Source organism: Bombina bombina, chromosome 5 (assembly GCF_027579735.1).
Source record: "Bombina bombina isolate aBomBom1 chromosome 5, aBomBom1.pri, whole genome shotgun sequence".
NCBI classification, from domain to species: domain Eukaryota; kingdom Metazoa; phylum Chordata; class Amphibia; order Anura; family Bombinatoridae; genus Bombina; species Bombina bombina.
In genome coordinates this window covers 680,896,216-680,909,463 of record NC_069503.1, presented here as the reverse complement: position 1 = coordinate 680,909,463, position 13,248 = coordinate 680,896,216, and positions in this window count along the sequence as shown.

Genomic DNA, 13,248 nt, shown 5'->3' with positions numbered 1-13,248 from the left:
TTGAATCTGATTGGCTGATTGAATCAGATTTTTCCTACCTTAATTCCGATTGGCTGATAGAATCCTATCAGCCAATCGGAATTCGAGGGACGCCATCTTGGATAGCGTCACTTAAAGGAACCTTCATTCGTCGGGTAGTTGTCGGTGAAGAAGGATGTTCCGTGCCGGAGGTCTTGAAGATGGAGCCGCTCCTCGTCGGATGGATGAAGATAGAAGATGCCGCTTGGATTAAAATGTCTGCTGGTCCGGATGTCCTCTTCTGCCCGGATAGGATGAAGACTTCTGCCGGTCTGGATGTCCTGTTCTGCCCCATCGGATGAAGACTTCGGCCCGGCTGGGTGAAGACGACTCAAGGTAGGGAGATCTTCAGGGGGTAGTGTTAGGTTTATTTAAGGGGGGTTTGGGTGGGTTAGAGTAGGGGTATGTGGGTGGTGGGTTTTAATGTTGGGGGGTTGTATTTTTTTACAGGCAAAAGAGCTGATTACTTTGGGGCATGCCCCGCAAAAAGCCCTTTGAAGGACTGGTAAAAGAGCTGATTAATTTTTTTTATTTTATTAGGGGGCTTAGATTAGGTGTAATTAGTTTAAAATTCTTGTAATATTTTTTTATTTTCTGTAATTTAGTGTTTGTTTGTTTAATTGTATTTAATTGTAGGTATTGGTAGTTAATTTATTTAATTAATTTAATGATAGTGTAGTGTTAGGTTTAAAGGGACATTAAACACTTGACTGCTAAAAATAATTAAAACTAACTTCTACTGTGTAATAATAATTTTTATGCTGTAACTTCAGCTTACACAAAACATTTCAAGAAAATTGTTTCTATTACTATACATATCTAGGGCTTGATGCAGCTATGTATGCCGCCATATTTTAACAGCACAGTAGTCACATGACACACACTTCATATCTATCACATACCTATCACACACTTCATATCACATACCTAGAGTACCTATAATGTGTGCATATAAAAACACAGCAGCACTCAATGTTATGCAGACAGAGCTTGTCCTGCAGTTTATGTTATAAATCTGTTACAGGAATAAAAGATTTTATTATTATATTTTTCTATGCAAACAAAGCTTACTTTTTCAAACGTTACCACTGAATTCCTAATGTGTGTGACTGTACATAGCACTCGGCAGGGTTATAAATGTAAATCATTCTCTATTCTGAGTCTGACAAGCTCCGGTCTGGAGAGGGAGGGGCCGAGGGGGAGAGAGAGCAGAGAGACTCCGTGAAGAAAATAGACTAAATAACTCATGCTGGAAATACTTTTTACTGGAGATTTGTTCTATGCAATATTTTATTTTCATACATCTACATCACATATATACAGTAATATATGTAATGCAGATGTATGAAAATAAAATATTGCATAGAACAAATCTCCAGTAAAAAGTATTTCCAGCATGAGTTATTTAGTCTATTTTCTTCACGGAGTCTCTCTGCTCTCTCTTCCCCCTCGGCCCCTCCCTCTCCAGACCAGAGCTTGTCAGACTCAGAGAAGAGAATGATTTACATTTATAACCCTGCCGAGTGCTATGTACAGTCACACACATTAGGAATTCAGTGGTAACGTTTGAAAAAGTAAGCTTTGTTTGCATACAAAAACATAATAATAAAAATTTTTTTTCCTGTAACAGATTTATAACATAAACTGCAGGACAAACTCTGTCTGCATAACATTGAGTGCTGCTGTTGCTGTGTTTTTCATCTGCACAAGTCACATGACTGCTGTGACCCAGTGTAACGTGCGTTCTAACATGGCACCTTACATGGGAGAATAAGGCACCTGATTAGCATTCATCTTCAAATCGATTTTTTTCAACACTTAGGGGTAAGGTGAACAAATAAACTAGACAGTAGTGATTACTTGATTTTAATTCATAATAAAACATACTTTTTAATGATTTTTATCAGGTGTTTAGTGTCCCTTTAATTGTAACTTAGGTTAGGATTTATTTTACAGGTAATTTTGTAATTATTTTAACTAGGTAGCTATTAAATAGTTAATAACTATTTAATAGCTATTGTACCTAGTTAAAATAAATACAAAGTTGCCTGTAAAATAAATATAAATCCTAAAATAGCTACAATATAATTATTCGTTATATTGTAGCTATATTAGGGTTTATTTTACAGGTAAGTATTTAGTTTTAAATAGGAATACTTTAGTTAATAAGAGTTCATTTATTTCGTTAGATTAAAATTATATTTAATTTAGGGGGGTATTAGGGTTAGATTTAGCTTTAGGGGTTAATACATTTATTAGAGTATCGGCGAGGTCCGGTCGGCAGATTAGGGGTTAATACTTGAAGTTAGGGGGCGGCGACATTGGGGGGCAGATTAGGGGTTAATAAATATAATATAGGGATCGGCGATGTTAGGGGCAGCAGATTAGGGGTTCATAGGATAATGTAGGTGGCGGCAAGGTCCGGTCGGCAGATAAGGGGTAATAAGTGTAGTTAGGTAGCGGCGACATTGGGGGGGCAGATTAGGGGTTGATAAATATAATATAGGGGTCGGCGATGTTATTTCGTTAGATTAAAATTATATTTAATTTAGGGGGGTATTAGGGTTAGACTTAGCTTTAGGGGTTAATACATTTATTAGAGTAGTGGCGAGGTCCGGTCAGCAGATTAGGGGTTAATAAGTGTAATTAGGTAGCGGCGACATTGGGGGGCAGATTAGGGGTTAATAAATATAATATAGGGGTTGGCGATGTTAAGGGCAGCAGATTAGGGGTTCATAGGTGGCGGCGATGTGTGGTATAGTGGCGGCGATGTGGGGGGGGCCTCGGTTTAGGGGTACATAGGTAGTTTATGGGTGTTAGTGTACTTTAGAGCACTGTAGTTAAGAGCTTTATATACCGGCGTTAGCCCATAACGCTCTTAACTACAGCCTTTCCATGGGCGTTAGGAGTCTTGTCGGTAGAGGGTCTATGTAAAAGTCTCTAACTAGCGCTAACAGATATGTATCAAACATAAGAAAGAAAAATTTAATAGCCTATATACCAGTGTGTACTATATATGTAAGGACAGTTTCCCCAGCAGCCAAACTACACTAGTAACGTGGTGGAACAAACATTGGCACATAACATCCAGATTTGAATCGTATTTATTTTGATAATTAAGTATGAATATTAGTGTAATAACCCTTAGAATTTTATCATAACCAGCTCCATAATAATGTGCGATTACGACAAAAAATATACCAAGACATCTTGGTAGGCGTGCTTTCAAACATCACAAGCATCAATAATCCAATTGATTGGCGGCGATGTGGGGGGCCTCGGTTTAGGGGTACATAGGTAGTTTATTGGTGTTAGTGTACTTTAGAGCACTGTAGTTAAGAGCTTTATATACTGGCGTTAGCCCATAAAGCTCTTAACTACAGCCTTTCCATGGGCGTTAGGAGTCTTGTCGGTAGAGGGTATATTGCTCACTTCAGCCAAGACTCTAAATACCAGCGTTAGGAAGATCCCATTGAAAAGATAGGATACGCAATTGGCGTAACGGGATCTGCGATATGGAAAAGTTGTGGCTTGAAAGTGAGCGGTAGACCCATTCCTGCCTGACTCTAAATACCAGCGGGCGGCCAAAAGCAGCGTTAGGACCCCTTAACGCTGCTTTTGACTGTAACGCAGAACTCTAAATCTAGGCGTAAGTTTCCCTTAGGAATAAATGAACACATATGTTTTAGTGCCTTCCTGTAATAGTCACCTACATTGAAGCACTTTTTAAGGCACTCTATCATTATAAGTACCCATGTTTTCATTCATAGCAACAAAGGGATATAACAAGCCCTGTCACTTTAAGGCTTAACGAGTCATTATAGAATATAGCAACTATATATGTTTCTAGGGGGAGTGAAGCAGTGATCCATACATAGCTTATGAAATATATGATAGCAATGTTAGATTGATATGAGAGTTGTTTATTGATAAACATACGATATATATCCTATACTTGGAAATTTAGACTATCTAATACTTTCTATTCATGAACGACATGGGTCATGCATCTAATAACTTTGTGAAGCGAGATATATAGATCACATAATAAGGACATAAGGACTAAAAGAATTGCTTCTGTGGTATCTCTACACATAACACACCCCTCAATAATTTACCAGTAATACTGGGTGACTATATTTATGTGACTTATAGTCTGGGAAAATAACCTCAGCTCTAAAAGATGCCTTCTCGTTACAAGTTTTGCCTTTTTCCTATCGATATATATATATATATAGGAACATGAAGTAGTGTATGAGCGCACAACGGGACCGCAATAAGGTAACTAATATTAGAAAATTGTTACCTGTGAAGCGGTAATGAAAAACGGCTTTGAACCGGCACATCCGTAGCAATGGAGGTATAGTTGTTGAGAACTGCAGCTGTGTGTACTCCAAATCCTGGTCTGTGAACCAGGTCACATGTGAATAAGTATCCAATAGTAGGCAGAGTACTGGAAAAAGTGCAAGGAACTCCTTGTTAAAGTAAAAAGTCCATTTATTTTAATTTACAGGGTAAAAACATAACAACCATGGGGTTGTAAAAATAAGCACTAAAGTTAAAATCAGACACAATGTTGCAAAGATCAGGACCTCATGCAGACATGTTTCGTGCGTGTTGCGCACTTGGTCACTGCTTGTGTGAGGTCCTGATCATACAAGCTTTATAGCACATTTCTTAAAGGGACAGATAATCTTTAACCCCTTAATGACCGAGGACATGCAGGGTACGTCCTCAAAAAAAAGGCAGTTAACGCCTGAGAACGTACCCTGCACATCCTCGGTGTGGAAAGCAGCTGGAAGCGATCCTGCTCGCTTCCAGCTGCTTTCCGGTTATTGCAGTGATGCCTCGATATGGAGGCATCCTGCAATAACCTTACATGGCCATCCGATGCAGAGAGAGCAACTCTGTGGCCCTCTCTGCACCGGACATCGATGGCCGGTATCGTTGGTGGGTGGGAGCCGACTTGGGAGGCGGGTGGGCGGCCATCGGTGTGCTGTGTTAAGTCACGGGGGTGGGATCGGGGGCGGCAACGCCGGGGGCGCGCACGGGCGCGCGCGCGTGCACGGAGGGTGGCGGGCGCGTGCACGGGGCGGGAGCGGGTGGGAACCGCTACACTACGGAAAATTTTTTAAGTAATAATTGGCCTAATCTTGTTTGTGCAAAAGCACAAAAAGAGATCGTGGAGGGGTGGGGGGTTGGTTTTGTGTGGGGGAAGCTACACTACAGAAATGCTTACAAAAATAAAAATAAAAACATTTTTTCTTCTAAACTGGGTACCCAAGATGGCGCCTATCAAGTTAGAGTGGGAGGGTTATAGAGCTGTTTGGGGGGGGGATCAGTGAGGTTGGGGGCTAAGGGGGGATCGTACACAGCAGCATATGTAAATATGCTTTTTAAAAAATATATATATATAGCTTTTATTTTAGTACTGGCAGACTTTCTGCCAGTACTTAAGATGGCGGGGACAATTGTGGGGTGGGGGAGGGAAGAGAGCTGTTTGGGAGGGATCAGGGGGTCTGATGTTTCAGGTGGGAGGCTGAGCTCTACACTAAATCTAATATTAACCCTGCAAGCTACCTAATTAACCCCTTCAATGCTAGCCATAATACACGTGTGATGCGCAGCGGCATTTAGCGGCCTTCTAAATACCAAAAAGCAACGCCAAAGCCATATATGTCTGCTATTTCTGAACAAAGGGGATCCCAGAGAAGCATTTACAACCATTTGTGCCATAACTGCACAAGCTGTTTGTAAATGATTTCAGTGAGAAACCTAAAATTGTGAAACATTTTACGTTTTTTTTAAATTTGATCGCATTTGGCGGTGAAATGGTGGCATGAAATATACCAAAATGGGCCTAGATCAATACTTGGGGTTGTCTACTACACTAAACTAAAGCTAAAATTACCCCAAAAAGCTCCCTACATGCTCCCTAATTAACCCCTTCACTGCTGGGCATAATACACGTGTGGTGCGCAGTGGCATTTAGTGGCATTCTAATTACCAAAAACCAACACCAAAGCCATATAAGTCTGCTATTTCTGAACAAAGGGGATCCCAGAGAAGAATTTACAACCATTTGTGCCATAATTGAACAAGCTGTTTGTAAATAATTTCAGTGAGAAACCTAAAGTTTGTGAAAAAATTTGTGAAAAAGTGAACGATTTTTTTTATTTGATCGCATTTGGCGGTGAAATGGTGGCATGAAATATACCAAAATGGGCCTAGATCAATACTTTGGGTTGTCTACTAAAAAAAAATATATACATGTCAAGGGATATTCAGGTATTCCTGAAAGATATTAGTGTTCTAATGTAACTAGAGCTAATTTTGAAAAAAAAATGGTTTGGAAATAGCAAAGTGCTACTTGTATTTATGGCCCTATAACTTGCAAAAAAAGTAACGAACATGTAAACATTGGGTATTTCTAAACTCAGGACAAAATTTAGAAACTATTTAGCATGGGTGTTTTTTGGTCGTTGTAGAAATGTAACAGATTTTGGGGGTCAAAGTTAGAAAAAGTGTTTTTTTTTTCAATTTTTCCTCATATTTTATAATTTTTTTATAGTAAATTATAAGATATGATGAAAAATAATGGTATCTTTAGAAAGTCCATTTAATGGCGAGAAAAACGGTATATAATATGTGTGGGTACAGTAAAGGAGTAAGAGGAAAATTACAGCTAAACACAAACACAGCAAAAATGTAAAAATAGCCTTGGTCCCAAACGGACAGAAAATGGAAAAGTGCTGTGGTCATTAAGGGGTTAATCAACATTGTGTGATTTCCTGCAAAATAAATCTATACTGTCTAATACATGATATATATTTATTTATTTGTCCTAGACAATATTTAGTGAATTATTTCTCAGAAGTGTATAAATAGTTTATCATTGTATTACAGCTAATGTTACCTATCAAATGTTTATATATTTCATATTTTTCTTCAAAAATTTCCTTTTTAGGTATTAAGCTATAAAGAAGCTTTCTAATAAGATAAATAAAATAATTGTTGTTATAGTTGAAACTTTATATTTAATTCACAAAAATATAAAATACACGCTGGCTATGTAAAAGTCTCTGTTCAGCCCTAACAGATATGTATCAAACATAAGAAAGACAAATTTAATAGCCTATATACCAGTGTGTACTATATATGTAAGGACAGTATCCCCAGCAGCCAAACTACACTAGTAACGTGGTGGAACAAACATTGGCACATAACATCCAGATTTGAATCTTATTTATTTTGATAATTAAGTATGAATATTAGTGTAATAACCCTTAGAATTTTATCATAACCAGCTCCATAATAATGTGTGATTACGACAAAAAATATACCAAGGCATCTTGGTAGGCGTGCTTTCAAACATCACAAGCATCAATAATCCAATTGAAGGGCATAACTTGATCCGGATTGACTAATAGGCATGAGAGACAAAAAAGACGGACCTGATTGGTCCAAATAACACACTCCCATATTCGCATCATAACCTGCGGTTTTGTTTACATTGCGGTTACTGGTGGTTGGCTAAAACAGACCCCGTGGTCTCTCTGGTGACGTAACCTGATTTGATACTTGCACTATTTTAGGGGAGAAAGTCAGGGCAGACTTTGCCTTTGAAAAAGCAGTGGCGAAACGCGCGGCAGGCGTTCGCACTGCCCTCTGTTATTTTTTAATTGTTGGTGCATATGCACATTATAGTTTACACTTAAAAATAGTTGGTGCAGCTTGGGGTAAAAGTACCCTCTGCGTTGTGACTCTCAACACACTCAGAAGTTCTGGGGCCGGATGACTGCCAGCTAACAGTACAGGTGCTTAATGGCAATAAGCTATGAGGGTTGTCTGTCTTAAGCAGACTATCAGCATCTTTTTCAATATGAGAAGGGGAAAGATGCTTAGTTTTAGAAGTATGTTTTTTATGAATCTGTGGAGATTCTGACTGAAAATTAGCAATAAAACTGTTAATTTTGTTGTCCATCTTTCTCATAAAGGACTGCATAGAGGCCATAATATTTTGCAAGGAGGGGTTATTTTTCTCCTCATGAGACATCTAGAGACCACAAAAAATGGGGAAAAAATAAAAGTACAAACATTTTTAATACTTTTTTGTGGAAAAAGTTGGACTTGAACAAACGTTGTCTACCTGAAATAAAGAGAAATAGTGACACCCAGAGTAAAGAAAAAAAAGTGTTTCTGAAACGTCAGGGGAATAATAATTTAACTTACAATGTTGCAATATATGCACTGACACCTCCTACTGGAGAAAATCAACTTCCCTTCACTGCTGAACAATGTCAGGCTGAGGGAGGAGGCGGGAAGAAAGGGGCGGGAAAAAGGGTCGGACAAAATGGCAGCGATGACGCACACAGCAGAAGGAGAAAGAAGTCCGGAATGAGAGAAAACCTATAACCAACAAATAGAGTTAGAAGGTAAGAGGGAGATTTCAAATAAAAGCAAGAAGAACAAGAGAAAATATAATTCCCACAGGGGAAAAAACGGAAAAATAACAGAAAAAAAAGTTACAAAAAACGAGTACAAAATAATAGAAAAATAAGTTAGGAAACAAAAAAATACAAAACGGAAAAAAAATAATAAAGTGAAATAATTCTTACAGAAAGAAAATAATAATAAAACTTGAGACACTTTATTAATGAAACAATGCCAAGTACTTATCTTCTCAGAGCAGCAAAAAGAAAGTTGAGGTATTGGTGCGCTCTGGACTGTTTATGCTGATTGGCTGATATCATCTTCCACATCCATGGCTTTGTCCTTATTGGTTATTTTGTTTTCTCTGTTGTTTCACTTATTTTATGTTTACTAATGTTAATACTGTATACTTTTAAAAGCTGTCAGAGCAGTAAATTGAATGTAAAGCAAAATATGAGTCTCTGGTCTTTTAATAAAATCCTACTCTGAAGAGCTCACAGACTAGAGACTGAAGGTTATGGGTATTATAACAGCCTTGATTTATACTTTCCAATGTTTTTTTCTATCTCAGGCTGTCTGTCTGTCTATCTGTCTCTCTCTTTCTATCTATCTAGAGGCGTAACTAGAAACCACAGGGCCCATGTGCAAGAACCTAAGAATGACCCACACACCCCCAGACCCCCAAAAAAGTGAATTTGATACATATCTTTTTTTTTTTTTTTTTTTACATTCAACACAGAAAAAAATGTGAATCAGATTACATGTCAACAAAAGGAGGTGCCCTGTGCCCACAGTCTGTGAGATGGTCTGACCCCCCCATTACTGTATATAGTGACACTGTTTAACCCACCAGTGCTGTATATAGTGAGTCAGTGACACAGTCTGTAATCTGCCGGTGAGATGGCTGGCCTGACCCTACCCGCCCCAGTATTTTATAAAGTGACCACAGTAGTCTGTGACATGGTCCAGCCCCCCGTACTGTATATAGTGGTACTGTATAGACTGACACTGTTTACCCCCCCATGCTGTAGTAACAAGGTCTGTAATTTGCTGGTTCCACAAACATACACACACATACATGAATAAATACACACACAGTCACATACACACATACACACATAAACACCAATGGGTAAAACAGAAACACTAACCCCTGTAGTCTTAGACACTAGTGAAGCATCATGTCACACTCACATGATATCAGTGCAGGCAGTGGCAGGTCAACGTTTTTTATTGTAAAAAAAAAACATTTTTTGTTTTTTTTAAGCTGGGCTCCCACCCTTGGAAGCCCAGTCGCAATTGCTACCTCTTCACCCCCTGTAGTTTTGCCCCTGTATCTATCTATCTATCTATCTATCTATCTATATCTATCTATGTATCTATGTCTGTTTGTCTGTCTCTCTCGATCTTTATCTATTTATTTATCTATCTATCCCTGTCTCTCTATTTATCTCTTTCTGTTTGTCTATCTATATATCTATCTATCTCTACTTTGAGAGTGAATAGTTTTCAAACTTAGATATTAGTTCTAATTATTATTACTCTAATGTTTACTTGCTGATCACAAGTGTGTAAGGACTTAAGCATTTGTTTCTATGTATTGTGAGAATACTCTGTAGTTTTTACAGATACACTTGATCAGAAAAGAAAACATTTATAAACATATACATATTATGATTTTAATATATACATGTTTACAGGGAAGTGATTAATATATTTTAAAAAGCCGCATAGATAAAATACACGATGGACTTTTCATTTGATATTATTCATACCTGAGCTTATAGTGCTTATAAAAGTGTAGGGCTGAAACTTAGCCAGTAATGCCTTAAGGGTTAAGGACCTGAAGGAGGAGGAGTGAATGTGTGTTTGGTGATAGGTTGCCGAGCTAAGGGAGGGCTTCTTTACTCAATGTTAAAAGAGGTATCCAGTAGTTGTAGGCCCTCTTTCTGCTGCTGGATGTCACAGATCTTCTCCCTCCCCCTCACCCTGTTAGACAGCAATTAGGCTGAATGTTATTAGAGTATTTAATCACCCTGGCTCTGGACAGGGTTAGTCGACCCACGTTTTTTGGGTTAGTCCAGGGCCCATAATTATAGTCAGCTCCCTTTTTGACAACTTGGTGTTTGCTAAGGCTGGACCTGGGGTCCCTTATGGTTTGAGCGGTGTTACACCCTAAAGACGGTATTGGCCCAGGCTGCAGACAGAAAGCGGGGAGGAGTGACGGCCATTGCTGGGGGAGCGACGTCCACAGGCACGTGCCTGAGGAAGCTCCCTCTGGTTTGCAGAGGGCTGAACAGCTTGAGTTCAAACCTTCTGTCTGGTACTGGTTGTAGCCGGACTCCGCTTTGTGTTGGTTTGCCTGGGCCTGCTACCTGCTTCATATGGGTTATAGGTAGGACTTCATTGCCACCCCTTGTTAATTTTATAGGCTTATTTATATTTATTTACATGTAAACATGTAAATGATTAAAATGCTTCAAGTTTATGAAAAAGGCCTTGATGTTTTTAATAGTTAATAGTTTTTAAAGTTATTTTAAGAGTGCCTTGTTAATAAATGACCTACACGGTCTTACCTCCAACTGTTTTATTGTCTTTATTTATTTCATTTAAGTTGTTAAGGTTAGATCATGTGCTCGCACGACAATTGGTTCTTTAATCCCTTATTGTTTTTGTCTAAATGCACAAACAGCACCATTTTTTAACAATTAATCATTTAATCAATTATTTACCTTCTAATATTTCGTACTGTCCTGCCCCTTTGATGAGTAGGGTTGCCAGCTATTCTCTGCAAAAATACTGGACAACAACTGGGCAATCAGGCAGGAGTGCAGGTGTGGTCTCTAGGTGGCCCCTGCCCAAAGTTCCTCTCGTAGACTTTATCTTAGCTCCCACACCAAACCTGTCCTAAGCCTGCCCATATATTTCACAAATGAGCAGTGATTTTAACTCTCCAGGCTGCCAGTAGCAAAGAAAGCAGTAATTTTACCATTGGCTGCTTGTAATACCTGCAAAGCAGTAATTTTATACTCCCCTTGACTGACAGCAACACACATAAAACAATGAGCTTACCGTTACTTGACTGAAAGTAACACACACGTCATAGTAAAAATACCCCCTCTCTGGCACATGATTCAGTGAAGACTCAATTCATTACATATATGATAATTGTATACCTACCAACATTTGTGGTTAGGTATTAGGGATTCAGGAGGTTGAGGGGAGCTGTCATTGTTTTGAGGGTAGGCCGTGTCAGGAGGGGTGGGGTACAGTTGGATAATGGACGGGATCATGGGAGTGACTAGATGATTGATGGGTTTGTCTGAGTGGTCTATGGGGCTAAGGTAAATTCTGAAAATTATACATATATCTGTCTCAGATGCACAGTGGGAGAGAGTTCAGAATTAGGTACTGCCACTCTCAAATAGGCACACCTGGAAGGTGTGTAACTGACAGAAAACAAGTGTCACTGCTTATGGGACTTATATTATAAACTATTGAGGTATTTAAAACCCTAGCCACAGTTCAGAGAACCTAAAATAATGTAAAAGTAGAGATTTTCCTGGACTATCCAGTGTTGTGTCGAAAGTGGTGACCCATCAACACCGGTTTAATACTGGACACTTGGCTGACATACTGAAGAGGTCTTATATTGAATAATATATCTGTTCATATTAATTTGCACAAGTGTAAGAATGGGGCAAGTTCTATATAAAAGGAATTTAACTAAAGTTTGTCATTATTTGATAACCTTAGTGGGATATATTGACCATTTATAATATTATAAATTGAATTAATGAAGCCTATCTTTTGTTTACACATATTCAATGATAGATGCCTTGTTTTTAACAATATGAGCTTAAATTTACTTAAAGGGCCATTAAACCCAAATTTTCTCTTTAATGATTCAGATAGAGAATACAATGTTAAACAACATTCCAATTTACTTCTATTATATAATTTGCTGCAATCTTTAGATATCCTTTGTTAAAGAAATAGCAATGCACATTGGTGAGCCAATCATTTGAGGCATCTATGTGCAACCACCAATCAGAAGCTACTGAGCCTATTTAGATATGCTTGTCAGGAAAGAATATCAAGAGAATGAAGCAAATTAGATAATAGAAGTAAATTAGAAAGTTGTTTAAAATAGTATACTCTATCTGAATCATGAAAGAAAGAATGTAGGTTTAATGTCCCTTTAATAATTGAATTGCTAAGATGTAAGAATGTTACGGTCATCCTTGCTTGTAATTATATGTCCACTAGGTGTCAGTATTTCATTACTTTTTTGATGCTGCTTATTTATATGATAACGCTCTCAAACCGAAATTGGTACATATCCCCCGCCATAAGCTCAACTCACAGTTCAGCAGACACAGAGAGTGCGGTCCACCTGTGTGTTTTTTGTATGTGTCTAGATACTGATATAAAAATCCAGTATAAAACTGTTTAAAAACTTACTTAGAAGCTCCCAGTTTAGCTTTGTTGAAAAGGTAGTTGGAAAGCCCACTGCAAGTGGCAAATAAGACCCCCCCCTTCTTTTGCATATGAAAAGACCCTTTACACAAACAGGAGCAAGCTGGAGTAGGTAACTGACGGTATTCTCATAAAACTTTGGGGCTTGGCTAGGAGTCTGAAAATCAGAGCAATGTTATTTAAAAATAAGCAAAATTATACATTTAAAAAAAACCATAAAACTTTATGGGCTATATAAATAGATCATCTACAAAACATTAATGGAAAGAAAAAATGAGTGTATAATGTCCCTTTAAGCCTCTGAAATTGTATATATTT